A 26,472-nucleotide genomic window follows, 5' to 3' on the forward strand; every position below is an offset into this window, starting at 1 on the left:
GGAAGATGTGGCTGTGTGTGTGCATCACACGCTGTACCAGGCGGGCTCTGAGCTCAGTCATCTGGGGCTTTCATGTCATGGGGATGGTGGCAGGCTGAGGGGTCTCCAGGCCGGGATTGAAGTTCTCCGGTTGTTAAGGTACGAAAGGTCACAGGGAATCTGTCACCTTCCTATGTGAAGTGATCCTCTTGGCCACTGCATGAGGACCACAAATACATGGCTGGAATTTATGTTCTGCAGAACATCAGTCCAGACATCATGGGGCACAGAACTGGAAGCAGTGAGCACACAGGTAACTCCTGGTTCAGCCTGTATGAGAATCCAGGTCCCTTTAATGTTAGGACTTTTTGCTATGTCAAACTCACTACCCGTCTTCAGATGGAGAGAAGCTAAAGACGTAACTCATTGGCAGATTCTTTCTTCTTTTGTCTAGTGCTTCAAAATATGAAAACTCTACCCACTCTTTGTGTAAAATTTCCAATACTACATTTACATTTCCTCTGTATAGCTGAACATGGTCTAAACATATTATCAATTAGCCTTTTTTAAAAAAATATTTATTGTTTTGTGGTTGCACTGGGTGTTAGTTGTGACAGTCAGTCTCCTTATATGTGGCATGTGAACTCTTAGTTGAGGCAGACATGTGGGATGTATTTCCCTGACCAAGAATCAAACACAGGCCCCCTGCATTGGAAGCACAGAGTCTTCTCCACTGTGCCATTAGGGAAGTCCATATCAATGAGCCTTTTAATTGGCAATTTTGTACTGGAATTCTAATCCCAGAGAATTTTAAGAGATGTTTTCATCTGCCTAATGAACCTTTGGCCTTGTGGCCTTTCAAATCTTCCCCCTGGGGAAAAGCAACACTGTGCTGCTCTCTCCTGACTGAAGGTGTGCCCTCTGGGTAGGTGGGTACCGGCGTCTCCCCAAGATTTCATAAAGATCTGAGGCTGCCGGTGTCAGCAACTCCGTTCTTGCCATCTGGTCTAAAGGGCCCCAAGCTGCAAGGTGTCACGTTCTGCCTGAGAGTTCCTCAGCATGTGGGGGTCAAATGTCTTCTGTTCTCTCATCACAGTTGGAATTTATTTATTTATATCGTTATTACTGTTGTGGTCCAAGCGCGGGTGGGAAAAGAATTTCCAGACACAAGGCAGAATACATGAAAGACAGAGTATATTAGAGAGAAGGGTCACAGCAAGAAGAGCGGGCCGCCTTCTTGGTCTGCAGGGAAAGTCAACAATGAGCATGAGTTGCTTGCCTGTGTTTACAGCCAGGGAACCTGTGGTTATCTGCTGCCCTGGGTAGAGTATGTGTACTCTTAGGGTGCTGAGTGGGAGAACAATGGGGCAAATATCTCTCCTTCTATGGGATGGGCAAGGGACAGGGCATGCTGCTCCGGAGGGCTCTGGGACCTTGCAATGGCTGCCTTGTACAGAGAGATAACAGTGTAACTCTCTGTTCGGGCAGTATTGGCCCTTTGAGTCTATCTTGTTCTTTGTCCTTGGAGCACAGCACATTTCCCCTCTTTTTATTTAGAGGGCCAATTCTTTGTCCCTATTGGATACCCTGCTCATGTCTGTCTATCTGCCTAGCTCCCTCTCAGGTGTTGGGGAACCCTGTTTGTAAGGGAAAAGGGTGATGCTCTCTCTGGCTGCCTCCTGCTGGACCGGGGTGTGCCAGGGCCCTGGGTCTGGTTACCTGCTCCCTGTAGGGTATGCCTAGGGAGCGGTGGGGGCTCCATGGAACGTGATGTCAGCTTCTTCACGTGTTGTCCAGCCAATATTCTCATTGCATTAGCACTTAGAGGTTTATTTGTTATATCCTAGAAGAGTCAAACTTCACAAAGAGGTTAAAAATACATGGCCCGAAGATCAGTGGAAGTATGACCTAGAAAAGGGCCGAGGCATGACCAGATATTAATCTTGCAATCCCACCAGTCGAATCCCCCAGAGGCTCCTTTGGTATAAAGCCTGGTAGCTCTTTCAATAATATCCCAAAAGTTAGCTTGAATTTTGCCCAAATGGTTGACAAAAAAAAAGACAAAACAGCATTTCTCTGTAAACCTAGCACAGGTCCCACCTTGCTAGCCTGTTAGTAAGTCTAAAGCTCTCCTATTCTGCAAAACCACTCCTGCTAGAGAATTTATTCGTTCTTGTAGCGTGTTAATGTGAGCTGCTAGGTTAGTAATCTGTTGAATGAGTTTGAGAGAGAGCTGTCGGGCAGTGAAAATAGAGTTAGGAGTCCTGTTGAGCCTGTTCCCATCCCAATGACATGCCTAGGATTGACATTACAGTGAGGGCTGCCCGCTTCCGTTTATGTGATTGAGAGTTTAAGGGAAGCGGGATACGGTCATTTATAAGGGGAAGCTTAGGAATAACGTATGTAAGGGTCCAGGTCCCCATCCAGGTGGCTGGAAGACGTAAATAGGCATTGGATCCGCAGAGGAAACAGGTGCAATTTGTGGGGTGTAAGCAGACGTCTACAGTGATGTTGAAGTAGCCTGTCCCTAAATGGGTACGGGAAGGTTCTGTGCCCTCATAGGTGGTAGCTACAGTCATGGCAGCTAAGGGGGAGAGGCAAGCAATCCTTGAGGGGTGGGAGGAAAAGTCATAAGCCCAGTAGGAAGAAGGAATAGTAGGGGTGCACGCAATGTCATCGTCCTCGGGTGTCTTGAGTTTCCTGCAGTCTTCTTGTTAAATATTACAGAGTTGGAACCAAATACTGTGGTTCTGATAGAGACAGTTTGGGGATGGGGTGGGGCACATGAAGGTCCCAAAGTAGCTAGTTTTGTCCAATCGGTGGTGACATTAGGAGCTTTGGGGAAGAAAATGTAGAAAGGGGAATCAGAATAGTAAGTAAGGGGATGCTTTGTTCTATCATCTGTTAGAGGGAAACCCATGTTCGGTGTGTCTCTGTTGCGAACTTGGTCAGCTATTTCTTGAGGGCTTGTTGGACTCTTTCCACCTTGCCTGACAGCTGAGAACACCATGCTGAGTGAATACAATGACTGATTTGAAGGGCCTCGCTGACCCCTTGAGTTAGACTTGAAATAATGGCGGGTTCATTGTCGAATTGTAAAGAGCGTGGTAGCCTGAACCAGGGTATGATATATTTCACGAGAGTCGTGGGACCCTCAGATTTTCTCTCGGTTTTAGTGGGGAAGGCCTCCATCCAACCCATGAAGGTGTCCACCATGACTAGCAGATATTCGAAGGCTTTACAAGGGGGCATGTAGGTGAAATCTATCTGCCAATCTTCTCCTGATTGGTTGCCTGCCTTTGGATCAGATGAAATAGCAGGGAGCGGGGAGGGAGGGGTGTTATACCCCTGGGGTTGGCCTGGTGACAGACGGGACAGGCCTGGCATATAGATTGGAGGGTAGAGAGGATTCCTTTTCCTAGCAATATTGTCCCTATCAGTGTGTAGCGGGAATTGGGTCCTAAATGGGTAGCCTGATGAAGGTGGTTTGGAATCTTCCATTGGGAGGCTTCTGGTAAAAGAAGCTTGTTGTCTGGGCGTTGTAGCCACCCTTCAGGGGTTAGAGTGAACCCATGATTTTCTCCCTCTTTAGGTTCTGATGTGAGTATTGTGGGGTCATGAGTCTAAACTTGGTATCAAGGGAGCGTGTAGGACACGTTGGGGGGCCCTTTTGGCCTCTCTGCCTGCCATATTATTTCCTTTAGTTATGAGGGAGTGGTCCTCTTGGTGTGCCCTGCAGTGGATGGTAGCTATTTCCTTAGGGGATTTATGACCTCTAACAGGTCCAGGATTTCTTGTCCATGATTGATTGGGGTGGTATGTGGAGTTAGTTGGCGCCTTTCCTTCCAAAAGGCTGCATCAGCTTGGAGAACATGGAAGGTGTATGCTGAGTCTGTGTAAATGTTCATTCGTAGTCCTTTCCCAATTGGAGTGCTCTAGTTAGTGCCATAAGCTGTGCTTTCTGGGCAGAGGTGGCTGCCCCATGGAGTGGGCCTGTCGCTATTACCCCTATTGAACTGACTATTGCAAATCTGAAACCCTTCGACCTTCTTTTTTTGTTTTTTAATACATTTATTTAGTTATTTATTTTATTGGCTACCTTGAGTCTTCATTGATGTACAGTCTCTCTGCAGATGCAGAGAGCGGGAGCTATTTGCTGCGGTCCGCAGGGTTCTTATTGCAGTGGCTTCTCTTGTTGCGGAGCACAGGCTCTAGGTGCATGGGCTTCAGTCATTGTGGCACGTGGGCTTAGTAGTTGTGGCTCGAGGGCTTACTTGCTCCGCAGCATGTGGGATCTTCCCAAACCAGGGATCGAACCCGTGTCCCTTGCATTGGCAGGCGGATTCCGAACCCCAGCACCAACAGAGAAGCCCTCTTCGACCTTCTTGAATAAAATTGTTGCCTTCTGTAAACCAATCAGTGTCTGCATTGGGTAAAGCGGTGTCTTGTAGATCTGGTGTCACACTTTAGGCGTGATCAATAATTTCAAGATAGGAATGCAGTACGGGTGTGTCAGGATTTGGGTTGGGCAAGTGAGTGGAGGGGTTTAGAGTGGTGTCCCAGACTTCCGGGGGAATTGGTGGAGGATATGGGGTGAGACTGAGTTGGAGTAGGCTATTGGATGGTTGTTAAGGCCAGATTTACTGGAGTAAATGATAAAGTAGCTTTAAAATTTGTTAAAATGTCTCAGACTAACAGTGGTGTAGGACAAGCTGGAAGCACTAGGAAAGAATGTGTGAATAGAGTATTTTCAAGAGAACAAGATTGGACTTCCTAGGTGGTGCAGTGGTAAAGAATCCACCTGCCAATGCAGGGGACATGGGTTCAAGCCCTGCCCTGGGAAGATTCCACATGCCACGGAGCAAATAATCCCTTGCGCCACAACTATTGAACCTGTGCTCTAGAGCCTGTGAGCCACAACTACTGAGCCCGTGTGCCGCAACTATTGAAGCCCTCACGCCTAGGGCCCATGCTCCACAACAAGGGAAGCCACTACAGTGAGGAGCCTGCGCACCACAGTGAAGAGTAGCCCCCGCTCTCAGCAGCTGGAGAACGCCCGTGTGCAGCAACGAAGACCCAATGCAGCCAATAAATAAATAAAATTAATTAATTAATTAATTTTTAAAAAAAGAGAACAAGATTAAAGGAGGTGTAAAACGACCATAAGAGGGTTGTCCATCTATCCCTGTTAGGAGGATCAAGGAATGGTGAGTGGGACCAAAGAAGGATGTCAAGGCTACATAAATAGCCCCAGTGTCAGTCAGAGAGGTTATAGTATAGTAGCCCCTGCCGCATCCAGGGTTACCTGGGGCTCCTTCGTTCTTGTGGGGAACAGAGGGGCTTGTATATAGAGCCACGGGCACCTTTGGTCATCCACAACCAGGAGCCCCGGCTCTAAAACAAAATCTACCTCCTGCTCCTGATAGTCAGTTACCACCACCAGGGACAGTTGGCCTTGATTTTGGTCAAGGGGGCTGGGTCCCGAAGTACCCCAGGTGTCGGGTGGTCCTGGCATTGGCCTACCCCTGCAAGGGTGGGAGGGACAACTCCCTTTCCAATGGTCCTTTTGTCGACACTAAGGGCATGAGGTATTGAGTGGCGGGGTGTGGCCGTTCCTGACAGTGTGACCCAATGACTGCACTGGTAGCAGGTCCACTGTGGTTCCTAAGAAGAGGGAGGGATTCCCATCACTCCCTGTCTTGGGAGGGACTGAGTAACGGCAAGGGCCATATATTGAGTGTGTCACTTCAGTTTATCTTCTCTCTTAGTTCTTGCCTGTTTCTGGAAATCTCTTCCCAATTGTTAAATACCTTAAAGGCCGTGTCAAGTAGGACAGAGAATGGGTTCTGTGGGCCCTGTTCTAGTTTCTGTAATTTGTCTTATGTCAGGGGATGCCTGGTTTATAAAGTGAACTGCAAGTATAGTCTCACCTTCAGGGCTCTCAGGGTCTAAGTTGATGTATTTCCTCATAGCCTCTGCTAATCGGGCCTGAAAAAGGGCCAGATTCTCACAGCGTTCTTGTGTAATTTCTATGAGTTTATTATAATCGACAGCTTTGATGATTGCCTTTTTCATACCATTCTAATAGACAGGTAATCATGTAATTTCTCCTAGTGAGCCATCCTGTTGGCCCATTTTCACTTGCTTCCTATTTCCATCCTGGGTCTGCCTGTGGGAGTGCTTCTGCCCCTGCTTGATTCTCATTAGGATTTCATGCTTGTGCCTCCTCTGCCCAGACCTGAGCCAAGGCCCTGTCCTGCTCCTTTCCTCATGTGTACAGCAGGTAGTTAGGACTACATGAATATCTTGCCAGGTTAGCTCAAAGGCTATGGTAAGGGCCTGAAATTCCCTGATAAAAGTGGCAGGGTCCTGGCTAAAGGAGCCTCGCTTACCCTGGATATGAGAGAGATCAGACATGGGGAGGGGGACATGAACTCTGATAGTACCTAGGTCTGCGTTAGTGACCTCTTGTAGGGGATGCATATTGGAGCTTGGTTCAGAGCTTTGGGTTGCCCATGACCAAGTGTGATGAGGGGAAGGAAGATTTGCATCTGCGTAAAGATGTAGAGGTTGGGAGTAGAAGGTTGAGGAGGAGGTACGTGCAAACCTGGGGCAAGAAGCGTCATCTAAAATGTCTAGTGGAAGGGGACATGGCAAGGGGTGATGTAGTGAAGCTGATGGAGGGGGAAAAGGGGGAGGACGAGGTAACAGAGCAGCAACCGGGAGACACATGAGACAGGAGTCCCTCGGGCCCAGAATTCAACTGAGGCCCATGAAGGCCTGGATGTATGGAACCTGGAAATTCTTTCCTAGTTTCTGACAATAGAGATCAAGTTGGAGGATTCTTTTATAATTTAGTGTCCCATTAAAAGGCCATTGTTCTTGGTCTCCCAGTTTGTATTGGGGCCAAGCCATGTTACAAAAAACAATGAAACTCATCATTTTGATATTGTCTGGGTCAAATTTCTTCCAGTTGCTGAGAATACAAAGAGAGGTGAGTCTAAGGGATTAGACATACTTAAACCCACTCTTAGCCCTGACGCTGTAGAATGGGGGAGGGCGTGCTGAGAATCACTGAAGGGCAAACAGCTGTCCCTCTTTGTCTTCGTGACGTCTCCATATGACTAAGGCAGCAGTGAAAACTCTGCAGTGAGGTAAAATATGCCAACCGTCTTGGCAGTCGCGTCCGACTGAGAGAGGTGGTCTGTGAGAAACCATGTGACTGAGGCCCCTGTGAGGACAGGGAAGGGAGTTCCAGTGGTCAGTGAGGAATTAACTCACCGTTAGAACATCCTCAGGGACAGGAAGATGTTCTCAGGATGATCTAGAAGTGGTGAGGTCCTTTGCAGTCAGTCCAGGCCGGAGGAAAGGAAGTAGAAGTAATTGGAAAAGAAGACTGCAATTCCCACCTTCTAATCCTACCAAGGAGGCGGTGGCCGAGGGACTGTGGGCTTTGTGTTTTGTGTCAACCACTATGTGCCTCACGTTGCACGGAAGTTGTCTTCATAGGGGTAGACGCTCTAGTGGCCTGGTCTGTTCCGTCACCCCCTCATCCTTTCACGGGTGTCTTCAAGAGGTAGGCACCCTAATGGCTTCTAAATGCCTGACCCATAGCCACACAATATCAATTGGCCTTGTCCTCAGTCAGAAGGAAGACAGAAGGACCCTCACCCGTTCTGGGTGGCAGTTTCTGGGGCAAAGTGAGCTGTGGAGCCTTTGGAACACACCAGGGTGTGGCCCTGCCCAGAGTTCCTCTGTTGCTGCCACAGCCACTTGCCTGTTCACAGAGGGTCCCAAGGAATGAGGAGAGGAGGTGGGGGAGGAGATCCCCTCCAGGAGAAGTCTCCGTATGGGCTGGGAAATATTGTGTTCCAAGTGTGTGATGGAAAAGAATTTCCAGACACAAGGCAGAATGCAAGGAAGATAGAGTTTATTAGAGAGAGGGGTTCACTGCAAGAACAGCGGGCCGAGTTCCTCACAGCCAGGGAAAGTCAACAATGAGCATGGCTTACTTGCCTATTTTTATAGCCAGGGAACCTGCGGTTATCTGCTGACTGGGCAGAGTATGTATAGATTTCAGTGTGCTGAGCGGGAGAAAAATGGGGCAAATATCTTTCCTTATATGGGATGGGCAAGGGACAGGGCATGCTGCTTGAGAGGGCTCTGGGACATTGCAATGGTTGCCTTGTTCAGAGTGATAGGAGTCCTGTAACTCTTTGTTCTGGCAAGATTGGCCCTTGAGTCTACCTTGTTCTTTGTCCTTGGAGCAGCGCACAATTACTGCCTCCTCTTGTGTTAAAGAATATGTTGTCTAAGATGGGAGCTACATGACTTAGCTATGTAAGTCCAAGCCAACAGGCAAGAGAGAAACTTGGTGAGATTTGAAGGGTTACTTCTCATATGTATCTTATCACAGGATCAGCAGGTATTAATTAATTAATTAATTAATTGGCAGGATGTGTGTTTTCCATAAGAACAAAAAATTGTGGACCTGGGGAAGTCTTGAGAGGTGTGTAATTTCTTCCATTTATTGAGGGCTTTTTATGGGCCAAGCCGTATGTGTCTCCCTCATAATCATTGTTGTGGAGATAAATGTGATGATGAAAGGGAATCTATTCCAGGCACTGGACAGCCTGGCACTCAGTAATAGGGCTCTTGCTGCAAAGGCACATGTATATATCTATATACACAACTCCTGGCCCATGTGCATACATGTAGAAGTCCATTATTCTGGTGGAGGTCAAGGTTCTCTGATCATCCCCAAGGCTCAGGCCCCTCCGCACACCTCAAGTGATCCCTTCCCCTTCTGTTCTCCCTTTTCCTTCAAAGTGGCATCAACTTGGAGATGAGTGAGTGGCAGTCAGGCAGCCTATAGGAAAGAAGGATGGGGGCTCGCCAAATCTGGGATCGTTTTCTGCTTTTTGTTCTGATTATTTTCCCCACTCCGGGAAGGCCAAGACCAGAAAGGCATGGATTACCTTTCTGCCAAGACTTTGGGAAGTGACTAGTGATTATCCTATGACATTTGGGGATGGTCTTCCAGGCACTGTTGGGATTTTGGTGAGGCCCTGAGCAAGGATGAACTCTGGCTGGAAAGGCTGAGTGTCCTGGAAGCCCTCAGGGCAGAAGACTCCTGCAGACACAGGCAGATGACGGGCTGATCTGTGCCCCAGGTCCAGCACTGGTGTCCTCTTCAGTCTTCCTGCCTCCTACCGCACATTGATTTTTTCTGTCCCTGTACCCCCCTATCTGTGTCTGTATCCATCTATCTGTTTCCCATGGACACAGGGTACAATTCCGGCCTGCTGTCCAGCCAGAGAGGAAGAGACATGAAGGTCTGATCCCTACTGTGTGGGGTCTGAGTTTCTCTAGTGATCCAGGCAGGTGATCTGGGTCAATTTTGGGCAGCCATTACTCTTCCAGATGTAGGTGTACTCTCGGTGACTGTCCCAGTTTTCAGAACAGGACCCAAGACTATTCATTTGCCCTGGCCCAGCCCTATGGTGGGGCAGCATGGAGTCCTCCTCGTGAGGGGAAGGAGGAGGGCGGCAATTCCCATAGTAACCATCCACAGTTATGCCGACGTTCAAGGTTAAGGGCACAGTCCTCAGCCAGTATCCCCTCACTTCAGACACCAGGCACAAGCCAGGGGTTACCAGGGACACCCTCACAGTGACCCACTGACAGATGGACCAAGTCCTTTTTTTCTAAGCTCCTCATTGAAATATAATTGCTTTACACTGTTGTGCCAGTTTTTGCTGTACACCAAAGTGAGTCAGCTATATTTATACCTGTATCCCCATAGCCCCTCCTTCTTGCCACTCCCTCCCTCCATCCCTATTCTGGCCCTCTAAGTCATCACCCATTATTGAATTTATCTCCCTATGTTATGCAGCAACGTCCCACTAGCTATGTTACATTTGGTACTGTATATATGTCAACGCTACTCTCTCACTACATGGCAGCTTCCCCTTCACCCCTCCCACCCTGTGTCCCCAAATCCGTTCTCTACATCTGCATCTTTATTCTTGCCCTGTCAATGGGTTCATTACTACCATTTTTTTAGTTTCCATATATATGAGTTTGCATACGATATATGTTTTTCTCTTTCTGGCTTACTTTCCTCTGTATGACAGACTCTAGGTCTAGCCATCTCATTACAAATAACACAATTTCATTCCTTTTTATGGCTGAGTAATATTCCATTGTATATATGTGCCACATCTTCTTTACCCATTCATCTGTTAACGGGCATTTAGGTTGCTTCCATGTCCTGACTATTATAAATAGTGCTGCAATAAACATTATGGTACATGTTTCTTTTGGGATTATGGTTTTCTCTGCGTATATGCCCAGTACTGGGATTACTGGATCATACGGTAGTTCTATTTTTAGTTTTTTAAGGAACTTCCAAACTGTTTTCCATAGTCACTCTACAAACTTACATTCCCACAAACAATGCAGGAGAGTTCCCTTTTCTCCACAGCCTCTCCAGCATTTATTGTTTCTAGATTTTTTGATGATGGCCATTCTGACCAGCGTGAGGTGATATCTCATTGTGGCTTTGACTTGCATTTGTCTAATGATTAGGGATGTTGAGCATCTTTTCATGTGTTTGTTGGCCATCTGTATGTCTTCCTTGGAGAAATGTCTATTTAGGTCTTCCGCCTATGTTTGGATTGGGTTATTTGCTTTTTTGGTATTAAGCTGCATGAGCTGCTTGTATATTTTGGAGATTAATCCTTTGTGCATTGCTTTATTGGCAAATATTTTCTCCCATTCTGAGTGTTGTTTTCTTGTCTTCTTTATGGTTTCTTTCACTGTGCAAAAGCTTGTAAGTTTCATTAGGTCCCATTTGTTTATTCTTGATTTTATTTCCATGATTCTAGGAGGTGGGTCAAAAAGGATATTGCTTTCATGTACGTCAAAGGAGATTCCCTTTATTTACTATTCGTCTTAGGCTATGAAGAGAGAAGGCTGAGCTGAACTGCCAACCCCTTGCAAATCCACAGATGTTTCCTTTACACCCATTTTTGATTTGATGTTCACCCCAGTGGGTTAGAAGGGATTCATACACCTTGAGTAAGCTCATACCTTACATACAGACTTTGTTTCTATATATTAGCTCATGTCTTTTTATGAGTCCATATTCTGTTTATGAGACCCTACTCTAGGTATTGGCTCATACTTCCATATACAGACTGTGGTAGATTGACTGAAAAGAAGGCTGCTGATGGAGTTAATGTGGGACATGAAAGAAACAGAGGAGTCAAGGAAGACACCAGGGTGTTTGGCCTAAGCAATAGGAAGAAGAGAACTGCCATTTACCAAGGGGAGGAAGACAGAGGGAGAGCAGATTTGGGAGAGAAAAAGAAAGTCTTAATGAATAAAACCTTCATGAATAGGAAATCGATGTATTTAAAAAAGTAAACATATAAAATCAGTGAAAGTAAGATTCCCTTAAATGTTCCAATATATAAACAACATATAAAAGTAAGAGTTCAACTAAAATCCCAACTCCAAACCCATTAATTACATATTTTAATATGGAACGACAGGAGCCACATCCTCTTTGGGTCGAGCTGTTGTGGGCATCCAGAGCATTATCTCATAAAAACACATGATTTATGAAACAACTTGGAGTGTCATTGCCCTAAGTAAAAAGAGAATTATGTGCATATATGTGATTATGATGTTAGAGAAAGTGACAGTGATCAAAGTGGTAATTCGACTTTCTCGTGTTGGTAATAGACTACAAGCAAAATGCCTCTGGTAAAATCAGATAACCCCTCATTTTTATCTTTTCAGCAATGACGCAGATGACCACATGATTATCTTCTTTTGGTCTTTCAACATAGCAAATGAAGAGACTTCTTAACATCCAACCTGCCTTACATTCCCTAGTCATGGTGCGTTCTTTGAACATGCTGCTCTGGATTATGTTGGCTAATACTGGGGCTTTCTCATTAATGTTGCAGGCAACACCTGCAGCCTAGGTGCCACTAACCTCTGGCCGAGAGATGCACGAATAAGCAGGAAAATGTGTTCACGCAGCCTCACGCAAGACAGGTCCAGAGACTGAGGGTCAGCCAAGGAATTCGTAAGGGTGAGTGGCGGGTGCCACCTCAGCTCCAGAGCACTTGGCCCCCCGCTCCCATCCTCTAAGACAGGGTCCTGGGCTCCTCCCCCATTTCCTGCGCCTCGCTCACCACGCCTTGGGAAACCTAGGCCCTGCCCTGCGCTTCTGACCCCGCCTTCTCGAGTGGCTGTTAGCCCCGCCCCTTCCCACACACCTCTTCCCCCGCCCCCTCCAGCCTTAGCTCGGCCCCATGTTGCGCCTGGGCACTGGCAATCTTCTGGCCTTGCGGGCGGAACCTGAGCAGGCGCCGGCACGGCCCCTTGGCCACGCCCACCCCTGCCCTGGGCCCGCCTCCGCGGAATGCGCTTCCGGTGAGGCCTGGGAATGTAAAGATCGGAGTGGTAGTGGGGTTTCATGGTGTTTGGTAAAGTCCAAGTGCAAAGGCCTCAGGTAAGATCATACCCAGTGACCTGAAATAGGGCCAGTGGGAGATGGCTCACAGCTTTATGTGAGACTCATTCTGTAACATGAGAGGATAATAAAAGGGATACAAAGTTCCGGCTGCAAATGGGAAAAAAGAGAAGTGGTTTGAACTCTGCATACTGATGAACATCTCAGGCAGGAAACGAGACATTGCAGCTTGGGGCCCTCTAGACTGGATGGCAAGAACTGAGTTGCTGAAACCTTCAGCCCGAGATATTTATGAAATCCCAGGAAAAGAAACGTACACAACCACCCAGCACATCTACAGGCAGAACAGTCTGCCAGTCTTGTTCTCCTTTCCCTTGGGAGGAGGGCAGGGATTTTAATGACCACAATGATAAGGCTATTTGCCGAAATGATTAAACCATGGCAAGCTATAGAGAAGACATGCGATTTTAGTTAATTGAATGTCTAATTCTAGCGTTAGAACTGGAAACTGTATTGATATGTTTAAAGAACAAACAATGCCCCCCCCCCATTCTTCTACCCACTTAACTAATATAATTCTGCTGTTACAAAGCCTTTATAAGACCTAGCGGTGTGATGTAATGAAAGATGCCTCAGACACAAGGGACCAAGATTCTAATGCAGGCTTCATCAGGAATTAATTGTGTGCTTGCTGCTTCTAGTTTTGGTCCTACTGACTTCTTAACTGATCTTCTGTACAACCATGCTGGTCCCTCTACCTCTGCCTTACCCTTGGGAGTATCAAAAGATTCCTCCACCATCCCCAAATATGCATTTATGGCCTTCATGAAGTGGCTAGAAGGATCAAGTCTCACAGGGAGGCATCAGATTATCTATTACCTTTAGGGACATACTTCCCCTAAACAGAGGGGAGAGCTTAACAAAGGGGGGGGAATTTCTACCATGACCTGGAAACCCCATTCCCCTGCCACCAGCTCCCATTCTTAATGCATCAGATGCTATAGCTTAGAGCTCTCCCCTGGTTCAGGCAACAATGCACATGACAGAGCCACAGCTTCTTTGATCATGCTGGTGTTCATTGTGAACAATAAAAATCTACAAGTGAGATCTTCTGAAACAAATGAATTTTATTGGAAGAACACAAGTATTTTATAAAACGCAAAAAACAAGCAACAAATACATTTTAGAGACACAGAAATGAGGCTAGCTCAGGGAAACTCAACAGTATATCTTTTTACATTCTCTGCAGTGAAAGGTTCTTAATGAGCCTTTGCAGGCTATCACTCATTCTTGGGGTCTAGTCCCAAACTCTAAATATAACAAAAGTATGACTGGCTCAACTAGGATAAGATGAAAAGTATCAAACCAAGTAGCTATGGCCAGGGAACGCAGTCACACTGAAAAGAGAAGGTTGTGAGAAGGTCTCAGAGAAAAGGGGCCTGCTAGACAGACCAATCAGCCTGAGACACTGCCTTTCATCCTATGAAATACAGATACAGTACATACACACTTTGACATGTCCCCATATGTAAAATATTTTTAAAGATTTCTTGAGTAAGCACAAAAGCACATATTATAAAAAATGAAAACAACCCGAAGTCCAAGCCATTCCCAAAGGCACAGTACCCCAAAGTCAACTTCTGGTCAAATGACAAGTAGCTGATGTCACAGGGCCACTCCTTGAGCCGAAGTCCTCCAGGTGAAGTTCATGGCTTCTGTACAATTGCTGTAATTCTATGAAATTCAAAATGCTATGGACTAAAGGTTAACCTTATACACCGCCAATGCAAATGCTACATATGTGCAGAAAAACCAAGGCAAAACAATGATACAGAAGCAGTACGTGGCATTACCCATTTCCTCGCGTAGAAGCATTCGTCCCCTTCATTTCTAAAATCTAGAGGACTTGCCTGGAGGTCCAGTGGTTAAGACTCGGTGCTTCCACTACAGGGAGCATGAGTTCAATCCCTGGTCAGCGAACTAAGATCCCGCATGCCACATGGTGTGGCCAAAAAATAATAATAATAAATTAAATAAAATCTAAAATCACTTGAGGGAGAGCACTCATCTGTAACCCTGGAAGGGCCTTTTTATTATTATTATTTTAAAACCACTGTATTGAGGTATGAAGGTATGATTGACATACAAAAAGCTATACATATTTAACATATACAACTTAATGAGTTTGGAGATAAGTATACATCCATAAACCATCTCCACAATCTATACCATTAACATCCCCATCCCCTCCGAAATTTCATTCCACCCTCATTAATTATTATTATTTGTTTATAATAAGACTATGACAGAAGACAGACTAAGATCTACTCTCTTAGCACATTTTTCAGTATATAATACCTCAATTCTGAGCTCTGAAGGAGATGCACAGGTGCTTGGATCCTGGCTTTAACTATATCCTACATGCTGCAGCTCAGTACCCTGACTGCACAGGCTACGGTCACTAGAGTAGAGTCTACAACAGGCCTTTCAGCATTCTGGAAGGCTGCTGTGTCGGACTGATGGGGGAGATTGAGCAAAGCAGTGCATCTCCTTAGGATTCACTAAACCAGACCCACTGCTGTTCTTTTCCAAAGCTGATATGAAGCAGTACAGCAGGCCTGCACGTGAATAAGAAGAGGCAAGGGAAGCTCAGAAGGCTAACCCAAATCTAAACTATGAGGTGGCCTGGCTGTGACACTCAATAATCCATTTGCTGTGCTTCTGGAGTCAGCACAATGGGCTGAGAGGGCAACTTCAAATCCAGAGGGATGAAGGGATCATTCAAATTGTACAGGAGTGCACATATTTGGCACATTCTTTCCACTCTTTCGGACAGGGCCGCACACTAAATATCCATAACGCAGGATCTGAGCCCACAACTTCTACCAAGAATTCTAGCAGGTTCTGTGCACCAGAAGCCACAAAGATCAAACCTCTGACAACTGGAGATCAAATTTCTGCTCTTCCAGAGCACTCAAGAAAGGGAGCATGCTAAAGGAAGTCCAGCTCACTTGCCAACAGACCGCTGACATCGGCATAGCAATTTACAACACCTCTAAACAAGGTCTGTAGTTTTAATCCTCATGCCAATTGGTCCTATTGATCAGAGAACGCCCCCTGAGGAAATAGGAATGGGTAAACACAGGCTAGAGGATAAGCAATCACTCATACTTTTTACTTTCTCCTTCAGGTGCTATCTGCACAAGTTCCTCTTGAGGAAGTTCTCTGCACAGGCCTGACTTTGGCCAGGACTCTGGAATCACCATCTGGGGGGAGGGCGCAGACACCCAGGGGACCTGGTATCTCATGGGAGCATGTTGTAAGGGGAACTAAAAAAAGAAAAGTTAAATTGTCGGTGTTGAACAAAGGGAAAAGACCTCTCTCTTCCCTTTTCTCAGAACATTTACTTTGGAAAACTTGTCAGTTCTTTCTCTGCCTCTTTGCAATGTATGCTAATCTCTTTTTTTTTTAAGTTAAATAAGCCTCTTGGTAATTTGACAACCCAAGAATGTTCCTTCAAGGACCTGGCAGCAAAAATCTGTGCAATGGGTGAGAACTAGGTAAAGAGAGAACAACTTGGGCAGCTGAAACCAGAAACTCAGCTATACGCTCATAGAACATGAAATGAACACATTAGCAGTGCCCAAGAGCCCATAACTACAGGAGAGAGGAAGACACCTGGGGAGAAAAAAACATCAACATAAGCACCTGCAGTGCACAGGAATCGGCAGAGACACCAATACTTTCTCCGGGCAGAGAGGCCCACAGTTCGTTGGCAAAATGAAATCTGAGGACCTGCTCCCAATATTAAGGTCGCAGCTTCACACACTGAGACATTTCTCACTTCACACCGTCCTGTGCTTTGCTATCTCCTATGACACAGCCATGGCCACCCAAAGGTAGTGTGAGGGAATGGGGCAAGGGGACGGGAGCCATCCCCTGAACCCACCACGTCCACCACAATTCTCACACCAAAGCCCCTGGTCCTCCCCACTCAATGTTTCCTTATATTCTCAGAGCCTCCTCGTATGCCCTCTGGGAAGAGACTTCGCTACTGAAGAGAAAGCAAAAGCCTGAGATGGGGAAACCACAGCACCCCCCTTCTCCCAAACTCAACACCCCTATCCTCTCCCCCTCCAGTAGGCCAGCACCACGCACGATGCATAATCCCCCCTACGCACTGCCATGTGGAAAACACCCTCTTCCGTGAGAGGGCTCGTAGACAAGGTGCCCTTGAGACAATGTCACCACCCCCCCCACAAAGAGGAAGACAAACATGGTGAGAGGCCAGACCACCAAGCAGCAACGCTTTCCAGCAGATAGACAGGGGAAGGGACAGCTACTGCCTGGGGCTGTAGGCCCTCTTCACCAAGGGGAATAGGAGGGCTTCATCCTCCAGCCTGGACACCTCACCCGGCAGGTTCCTGGACACGCAGGCTCATGTGCACCTGCCCCGGAGGATCCGAACGGCCCCGGCTTCATATAGGGATCATTGACAGGACCCACGTGACCTCTTTCTTCCAACCAACGTGCAGAGTGTGCTCAGCAGAAGCGTGCTGGAAGCCACCGTGGAAAGCCAGGCATAAAACCCCAACCACGTTCCCTCACACAGAGTCGGGATTCCCCAGGGTTCCCAACACGCCCTTGCTCTGCAGAGGGGCACAGAAGCCTGACCACAGGCCACGGCCAACTTCTGCCCAGGACCCAACATTTCCCACGCCCCGGATGCCGCCATTGCCAGTACGCACTTTCTTTAGGAGTTGGCGAGGCATCTGAGCCGGGGGAGAGCAGAAGGAAGAAGTGTCTGGCCGGGACATCAGAAACACCTACCAGCAACAGAAGCTCACGTTCACTAGCCTCTCTGTGGAACACAGCTCACTCTCAGCAGGAAAAGCAGAGTGGCAAACTCAAGTAGTGCGATTATTCACCAGAAGAATTCAACATCAGCAGGTGCCTCCCGGGAGACTCCCTCAGATTACTGTTCAGGCCACAGCAGAGGAGGGGGAAAGGGCACCTTTCCAGAGCCACTTTTCACAGCCTGAGGCAGCTCACAGAATGAAGCAGGAATACAAGCACTTCCCTAAAGTGAAGTGGAACGTTCTCATGAATGCTGGAAACTCGGGAACAACCCCATCAAAAAAGTCTCACCTTTGCCAGAAGGTAATCTACTCTCATGTCACACTCACTGATGTGCACTGTTATCTTCGGTCCCCATGCTATGCCGATCCCAGGCAGCACCAGGGATTGAGAAGTGGGTCGGAGACACTCCTGAACACACAAAGTGCAATGCACCTTTCACACCGAGGGCCCATGTCCTCCTGCCTGCACTTTCCTCCTGCTCTGAGAGCAGCTCTGCAGAGGGTCACTCTTCCCAGCCCCCTGCCCACAGGCTTCTGGCACCCCAAGGAAGGACCATATCTAGTCAGTCATTCCATTTTTCCTGATCAGGGAAGTCCTTCCCGCTTTGAGCCCCCAATCTCTATAGCTCTTCTCCTCAAAAGAACAGACAATCAGAAGTGACCGGAGAACCAGTCATGAAATCCATTCAGTTCAAGATGAGTTCTCTCATGTAAATTGGTATGGCCACTATGGAAAACAGTACGGAAGTCCCTCAAAAAATTAAAAATAGAACTGTCATCTAATCCAGCAATCCCACTTGAGATATATATCCAGAGGAACACGTTACAACAAGAATTTATAGAACATTAACATTCCTACCAGTGAGTAGACATGCACTGAGTACCTGTCTCATGAGGCTAAGAGACAGGGCTGGCCTGGAAATGAACTCCTGGGAAAGAATCAGCAAGCCAGATTCCCTCTCAAACTCAGAGGAGGATGACCTTCTCTTTCCTTGAGAGTCCTGATTTTGAGAATGTCACCAGTCAGAGAGTCACTCTTTTGGAATCCTCAACCTTGTGACATTTTTAAGTGCCAATACTCAGCTGATTTACCTATTAAACCATCCATTTGGGTCTTCCTGACCCCTCCCTCCAATGAAGTCACCCAAGATGACTCTGATGGGCAGTGGGCACAAGTGTGTGTGGAAAGGGAAGAAGGCATCACAGTTATTGTTAAGTTTCACAACTGTTTTCGACTAGCACATAAGCCAGTTTTGGTCACAGTCCTGTCACTTGGTGGAGGAAAATGGGTTTGGGTACAGGTTTTTCTAAGTATCTCACGCTTCAGGTTTTCACCGGGCAGGAAACCCTCATGACCCCTATCTTTCACAGCTTTAAAGTAATTTAACCAATTACAGGGATAAATAAAAAGTCTCTGAAATGTCAACGTCAGCAGGTGCCTCTCAGAAGACTCCCTCAGATTACTGTCCTAGGCCACAGGAGAAGCCTAGAACAGTAATCTGAGGCCTTTCGTTTAACCTCTGGTGAGTGAAATTCCGGTTCTGTGATGCCACCTTCTGGATAAAACCTGTGCTAATAGAGCTATAGAGGAACCAGATGTGTCTATGAAGCTAGAGTTGAGAAGTGTCTTTGAGAGCACCTCAGAAGAGTTCATACTTATATTTAGCACTTTCCCCCGACCCCAACTGTCAAAACTCTTCCCCTGATGTTCAACAAATTAACCACTGCCCAGGAAAGAAGTGACTTTACACAGACAAGGAAAGACAGGAGACCTTTCTGGCACTGCCAGTTAACAAGCACCCTCTTGGTGCCCAAACTTGGTGCTGAACCATATCAGCTTTGACGTAAGGCATCACAGTTGGCCTGAAAAGGAAGTGGCTCAGAGCAAGGCAAGGTCTGAGTTGCCAGGCTACCTCTTGGCATCACAGCAGGATTAAAGAGGCTGGTTTTCAAAGAGAAGCTCAGCAGTATCTGAGGAAATTAGCTGGCCCTGTGAAAGGAAACAAACATTTGGTTGAAATTATGACAAAAATCTAAAGAAATGAAGTGGAAGTGGGGTCTGGACAGGTAAGGAGAAGAGCTAAACCAAGCCACAATATTCTGCTCCAATATATGGATTCTGGAAATGGTGTACTAATTCTACCTCCTGTGTGCTGAGCACTTTACAAAGATCACCACACTTGATTCTTACAATATCCCTGAGAGCGAGGTGTGATTCCCATTTTGCAAATGTGGAAATTGAGGCTCAAAGGTGAGAGTAAGAAAGAGTCAGACTCAGACACTAGAAATTTATTGTGAATGAAACACAATGTATTGTCTCAGCAACATCTGCAAGGGAAAAAAAAGCCCTACAAAGCATGGGAAGGTAAATATTTAACAAAGTATTGACCTGCATATTACTTGAATTCTTAGCCTATGCCTCTAGGGCCACTGCAAAAGAAATGCCCACCCACCCGTAGTGGGGGTAGACTGGCAGACTATCATTCTCTGGCACCCACCTGGTGTACAGGTCTCATCTTTCTCCCCTTTCCTAAACAGAGCTGGCTTTAAATTACATTCAAATCCATGTTCTCCTACCTGAAGAAAAGCAGCACTCCCACAATCCCTGGATTCCTGAAGTTTGTTTTTCATAATCCCATCCAGTCCATCCTGCTTCTGCCTGGTATTACAAGGGTTTTCCGAAAGGAGAAAAAGACAGATCAAAACTTTGATGTGAAAATGTCAAGATCAGGCTCTTCGGAAATCTGACATTCTAATACATTCAACGTGTCTGTAACAGTGGCACCCACAGTGAACAGAGGAACACGGATAATGACTGGAAAAAGATGCCACCGACTAGTTAAAGACACTAATTACAGACACAGTGTCTGAACCACGGAGTTAATAAGCCGTGCCCAGGGAGTGACCCTGACATTGTTGGAAGTTCCTATCTTAAAGACTCAGGGAAGGCATTTCAACACCATCTTAAATAACATTACAGCTGACAGAGGATGGGTGCTACCCTCCGCCCAGCATCTGTGGCCCCATATAACATAAGGTTGCTCTTACTTGTCTGGCAGGTCCGGACAGTTGGTTCCAGGTCCACTCTCTTCTCTTTACAGGCCCAGAGGCTGACCAGTACGAGACTTTTCCATCACAGGTCCTGAAGGAAATGGTGATTGTACAAATCTACAAGGAGACTTGCTAATGCGTAGAGAGCCTAACACAACTGCAGGAAACTTAGGTAACTTGGAAACTCATAAGATGAGTGGCTGGGGCAAACGTCCCCTTTCCCTCCTCCAGAAGAATTTCTGAAAATGGCTGGTTGGGGCAGAGTACCCAGTCATGCAGCCTGCATGAGGCAGGCCAAAAGAGTGGTCAGACAGAAACTACAGGAATCAAATCACAAGATAAGACTGCTGCTTCACGGAAACCTGATTGCCCCTTCAAAATATAGGGGAATTATTAAATATTACGTTGAAAAGTATTGCCAGTTATTTGCTAGAAGGGGAGACTCAGAACTCCACTTTTTCTTTTCAGTAATAAAGCAACTGACTCATACAAAATTATGGGTAAAAAACCTTTGGAATGGGTTGTGTTCTCACTTTGTTACCAATTACTGACATTTTATATACTATGCAAGAATATGGGTAATAAATCATTCAAATGGGGTTTGTGTTCCACTTCATAGACCATGAAGTGCACATTACACAACTGTGGTATTGTTATAGTAGTTTCAGTAATTGGTAACATATTAAGTTCAAAAGTTGATAAAACTAGAAATAAGCGAATTTAATTCAGAACAAATTCATGAAGAATTTTTAAAAATTACACAATGTTACTAACACTTGACACTGAATACAGGTCTTTGAGGAGAAAACAACTGAAAAAATAACATTTGGTAATGGATATAATGGGGAATTTGCTCTTAATTTGCAAATATGCCCGTAGGATACTATGGGCAATGGGCATCTAGTAAAAGCACATTCATTCCATACTTAGATACTCTTCAAGTTCTAGGCCTCTGACTGAAAAGTCAGGATCAGTGAGGCTAGTTAGTGTGCAAGTTCCTGAAATCTGCATTCCTGCCAGTACCAATGACACAGGAAGCCCCAAATACCAGCAACGAATCCTCCACGTTTCTAAACGTAATCAAAGTATGGATTTAGAGACCATCAATGTTCCACCAATATAAGAATCATTAAATCATTTCTACATGCAATAATCTACATAACTGAAATCAAAATCAAGAGTCAACCAGCAAAAAGGCTAATAAGCAAATTTAACCATTACCATTCTCAAAAAGAAGTAACTGTTTTACTTAACACCAAATATCAGAGTTACTCTCAGTGACTGGAGTCCTCAGGGTTTTGAGCAAAGCAACAGTTATCCTTTAACTCTCCCCTTGAATACACAATAGGTATCACACGACCGAGGCAAGAGTATAAACAGGCAGACACTGCCTATTTCTTAAACCAACATGCTAGCAGTTGCGGCATTAAGGCACAGGCAGCACTTACGGACAAAGAGGCAAAGACAGCACCCTCTGCGACGGTGGGGGAGTAGGGGCGTTGTAGCATGTCCTGTTTGGCCCAAGACCTCAAACAAGGAGGACAGGAACTGTCCTGGGTCAGACTGGTCAGGCCGTAAACTGTCATAAGTACCTTGTTTCTAAGAAACCACACAAATAATTTCTTCTGTGGGAGAACACCTGGGAAGGAGAACCAAGCCAACATTTAAAGAAATAATATATTAAATGCACAATTACAGTTCTAAAATAACATTCAAAAGTATGCACGATGACCTGCAAGGGCCATTCACTCCTAGAAAACTCAGTCTGGCAGTGAATTTTCTTACATGTAAACCGAAAATGCTCCACGGTTTTCAAAAGAAATGCATGAAAAGACTAGTGGAAGAACTGAACTGACTAACATGATATCCAACATGCAATTATTTCGAGAAATGAAACCCAGCACAACCCAAATGACTTCAAGCGGCGGCCCATGACCGGCACTTCCGGGAATTCACTGTCGTAAAACAACAGACGCTCAAAGCCAGACGGTCAATGTGTATATTGTTTACATTGAAAACGAAACTTTCTCCATTTTTAGTAGCTCTTATGCAATAAGATGCACAAAAACTAGTTGTTAGACAGATGTGATGATATTAAACCATTTTAATGGTAAAAAAATGAAATGTTAGGCTACCGGCCGCTTGAAGTCATTAACTGTCGTAAAGCAAGGACCGCAGAGACAGAACATCTTCCTCATTTGTAAATTGAATATAACGTGAAAATTTTTAACACAAAACTTATTAGAAGGGCAGGGCCCATATTTAATACCATAAAATGATACCAAATACAATTCTTCTGTAAAACAAAGTCCCGAACTGCGTTAACGGTGGACATTGACATACGGTTAAGAGCATTCACTGTCGTAAAACGTCAAGGCCTCAGCCGACTGACTGTTCCGCATTGTAAATCGAGACTGCCTAAAACGTTTACTTTTAGGAAACTTGATGGAGAACACGACCAGAATTTAACAAAATATATTATGTCAAACACGCAATTATATTATAAACTTACAGGCACTCAATCAGACGTTAAATTCTCCTCTGCACATTGAAATTTACACCAAACCATTTAAAGAAAATTTATTAGGAGCGCCAGGACCAAACTTTAGTTGAATGCATGAGGAGGAATGTGTCAAATTAAATGCAAAACGTAGTCCAGTCTTGGCTGACAATAACAGCCAAGAGGCATTCACAGAATTCGTAAAACTTTCAAGTTCCCAGCCGGACAATTCATTTCCAAAAGTGCACACTGAAAATACTTTCATTTGAAGAATATTCATGAAACACTGCCAAAATAAAAATTGAATTCAAATAACAGCAATGTCATAAAAAAATAAACAGCCGCCAGCGAGCTGATTTTGCCTTTTACTGTACGGTGTTTTGGTGTTTATATTAAGACGAAAACAGGTTAAAAATAAAGACTGAAACAGGAAATCGGATCCCTGTGGGCGTGAGTCCCTTCAGGAACTGAAAGCAGCAAGGTCTTGCCAATCACACTGCTATTTTTCCCCTTCGAAAATTGCAAATAACACATTCTTTTATGGAAAAGGCAACGAAAAGCACCTGGGTCGCTCTTGGTTGAATACAATGATATTAAACACACATAAAATGCAAAAGAGCCTTCCACGGTGACTGAAGACAATTCCCAGGGTCAGTGAACAAGAAGCCCCAGCCGACCGAGCCATCTGCTTACACATGTTCACATCGACATTCTCAGGATTTTTGTTCCTTTTTAAGGCAACATGTGAAGAAAACCATTCCGAAATTTAACCAAAAAATGATATTAAACTTAAAGCTGCGTTGTTAAATGAAACACAAAACACAAAGGCAGCCAAGGGCCGTCAGCTGTCATAACAGCACACGTGCTCCCTCAGACCCTTACTTTCTCGTTTCACGTCAAAAATAACTGAAGTCCCGTCACTGCTAAGAAATCTCAAGAAAACTGCCAAGATCAACATTTGAACAAATACCCGGCGACGATATATCCACCCCAAAACACCGTACAATAAAAGGCAAAATCAGCTTGCTGTCGGCTAATGGCCCCTGTGCTGTCCCGGGCCCTCACCTACTCAGCCAACCGCACCAGCCCTTTCCTCACTATAAGCCGCAAACACCACGAAACATTAAGAGCACAAATGCGGGGGCGGGGCTGAGACCCACATTTAAACAAAGAAAATGTTCTGACACTTTCATCCTGTTTTTACATAACGCATAACGCACAGCACCGCACCCGGACGCGCCTCAGAGACCCCCTCGGCCGTCCCTCCAGAAACCCGTGGGACACGTCTGTCCACGTATATTAGGACACACCACCTCCCCCACTCTCCAAAGCCCACTGCAGACAGCCAAATACGAGGTAAAGAAATGAAACTTACACTTCTGACATCTCCGGACAGGGAGCCGCCATGTTCTCTCGTCACTGAGGGGAACGGTCCACGGAAGCCGCGCTGTACCATCCAGGTGGGCACGAGCTTGGTCCTGCGCGAGGGCTACTTCGCCGTCCTTTCCATGGCCCCGCCTCCGCGCATCGTCATTGGTGGGCCTGCGGTGATTGACGAGGAGATTGTCCATTGCTTTCAGGTCGGCTCGAGGGCGCTGTCCATTGCCCAAGGCCCAGCTGAATTCCTGAAATCTCTGCTCATATCCTTATCTCTTTCTACATCTATGTCCATCCCTCAGTGCCTAGCTCTACTTCTTGGGCCTTTGCACATGTCTTTTCCTCTGTTTCCTGTCATCTCAGACTTTGGAAAGCTTGCTCATCCAGTTTCCCCAGACCTATAAAAATTACATCCCCCTCCAGGAAGCCTTCCAAGCTTTACTCCTTCCAGGCAAAATGTGAGTTCTTTACTAGTAGAAATGGACATGGGACACATCAGTGCAGAGATGCAGGGGAATGGTTTCTGAGCTCTGGGATCTGGACTGTGTGCTGTGGGAAGGACCCAAGCTTTTCACTTGTAATTGTGGGAAGTCAGTTCAGGTTGCAGACATTTGGGGAAGGCCAGGGAAAACTGACAACAAGCTAACTCATAGCAGCCTCCCAGGATTGGTACCACCCTTTTCAGGATTTTCATATCCTTTCCTACTTTTCTATCTGTGAAAATCTTGCCCTCCTTTCAAGGCCCAGGCATAAGTCACTTCTCTACCCCTTTCCCTCAATTCATGTTCCCACCCCAACCACAAGAAGACTTATTTCTCTTGTTGCTATAGAAAGAAAGATTTGGGGACTTCATACCTCTGCTGCAAAGGTCACTAAGCTTCACGATTATTCAAAGTGAGACTGGAAGCCCAGTTCTTTCGAGGAGGCCATCTGCTGAGAGACTTCTGCAGCTGCTCTCAGTTTGTGAGTTGTACAGTCAGGAAGGTGCAGCTCCGCTAGGGTTGACTACCTTGAGTGTTTAACTCATCTTCACTCTACCATGGTGCGTGGGCCACATAGCCACTGGGTCATGTGAGCTGGACTGCACAGTCACAGTGCACCGAGCTCCTAGGAAGGACAACCTAATGCTGGCACTGTCCTGCCTGCCCACGGGAAAAATTATTTGGGGGAGAGGATTATGAGGCTTCATGGTGTGCACAGTGTAATGCACTAGTCCATGATGTTGCCCCACCCACTGTGATGGTTAAGTTTATGTGCCAACTTGACCGGTCATGAGATGCCCCAATTAAACATTATTTCTGGTTGTATCTGTGAGGGATGAGATTAGCATTTGAATGGGTGACTCCCTAAAATAGAGGGCCTTCCCCATTGTGGGTGGGCATCGGCCAATCCATTGAGGGCCTGCATAGAACAAAAGGCAGAGGAAAGAAGAATTGTTCCCTTTTTTTCCTATCTCACTGCTTGAGATGGAACATTTCTCCTCATCTTCTCCTTGTCTTCAACTAGGATTCACACCACCAGCTCCCCTGGTTCTCAGGCCTCTGCACTGGGACTGAATTACGCCACTGGCTTTCCTGGCTTTATAGCTTGCAGACAGGAGATCGTGCAACTTTTCAGCCTCCATAATTACAGAACCAAATTCCTCAAGATAAACCTCCTTGACTTCTCTGGTGGCTCAGTGGCTAAGAATGCACCTGGCAGTGCAGGGGACATGGGTTCAAGCCCTGTTCCTGGAAGATCCCACATGCCTCAGAGCAACTAAGCCCATGCGCCACAACTACTGAAGCCCATGTGCCTAGAGCCCATGCTCCACAACAAGAGAAGCCACTGCAAAGAGAAGCCCGAACACTGCAACATAGAGCAGCCCCCACTCGCAGCAACTAGAGAAATCCCGTGTGCAGCAACGAAGACCGAACACGGCCAGAAATAAATAAATAAATAAAAAAGATAAACCTCCTACATATATATATACACACACACATATGTAGATATAAAACATCTCTTATTGGTTCTGTTTCTTTGAATCACTGTGACAACTAACCTGGAACACTTCAGCCAGATGCAGCTGTTATAGTCCTCAAGTAGAACGCAGACGAAACAGCAAAATCCAATACGTTAAAAGTAGTTCCAAACTGTGGGTGAGGAAACTAAGATACCACAAACAGACAGGCAGATATTGGGCAGTGCTAAGGACACAGTCATTGGCCCAGATGGGT

General features: G+C 46.0%; 1 long non-coding RNA gene across 1 annotated transcript; it reads right to left on the minus strand.

Annotated features, from left to right (window-relative positions):
* Window positions 1-13,599: 13,599 nt before the first annotated feature.
* On the minus strand, window positions 13,600-24,382 carry LOC130842553 (uncharacterized). Its single transcript, XR_009050469.1, has 5 exons — window positions 24,255-24,382; window positions 21,828-22,018; window positions 20,377-20,470; window positions 19,906-19,987; window positions 13,600-19,318 (listed from the first exon to the last, which is right to left on the minus strand). It is a non-coding gene; the product is annotated as an uncharacterized LOC130842553 (long non-coding RNA).
* Window positions 24,383-26,472: the final 2,090 nt, after the last annotated feature.

The sequence above is a fragment of the Hippopotamus amphibius genome, chromosome X (genome assembly GCF_030028045.1).
Source record: "Hippopotamus amphibius kiboko isolate mHipAmp2 chromosome X, mHipAmp2.hap2, whole genome shotgun sequence".
In the NCBI taxonomy this organism is placed as follows: Eukaryota; Metazoa; Chordata; class Mammalia; order Artiodactyla; family Hippopotamidae; genus Hippopotamus; species Hippopotamus amphibius.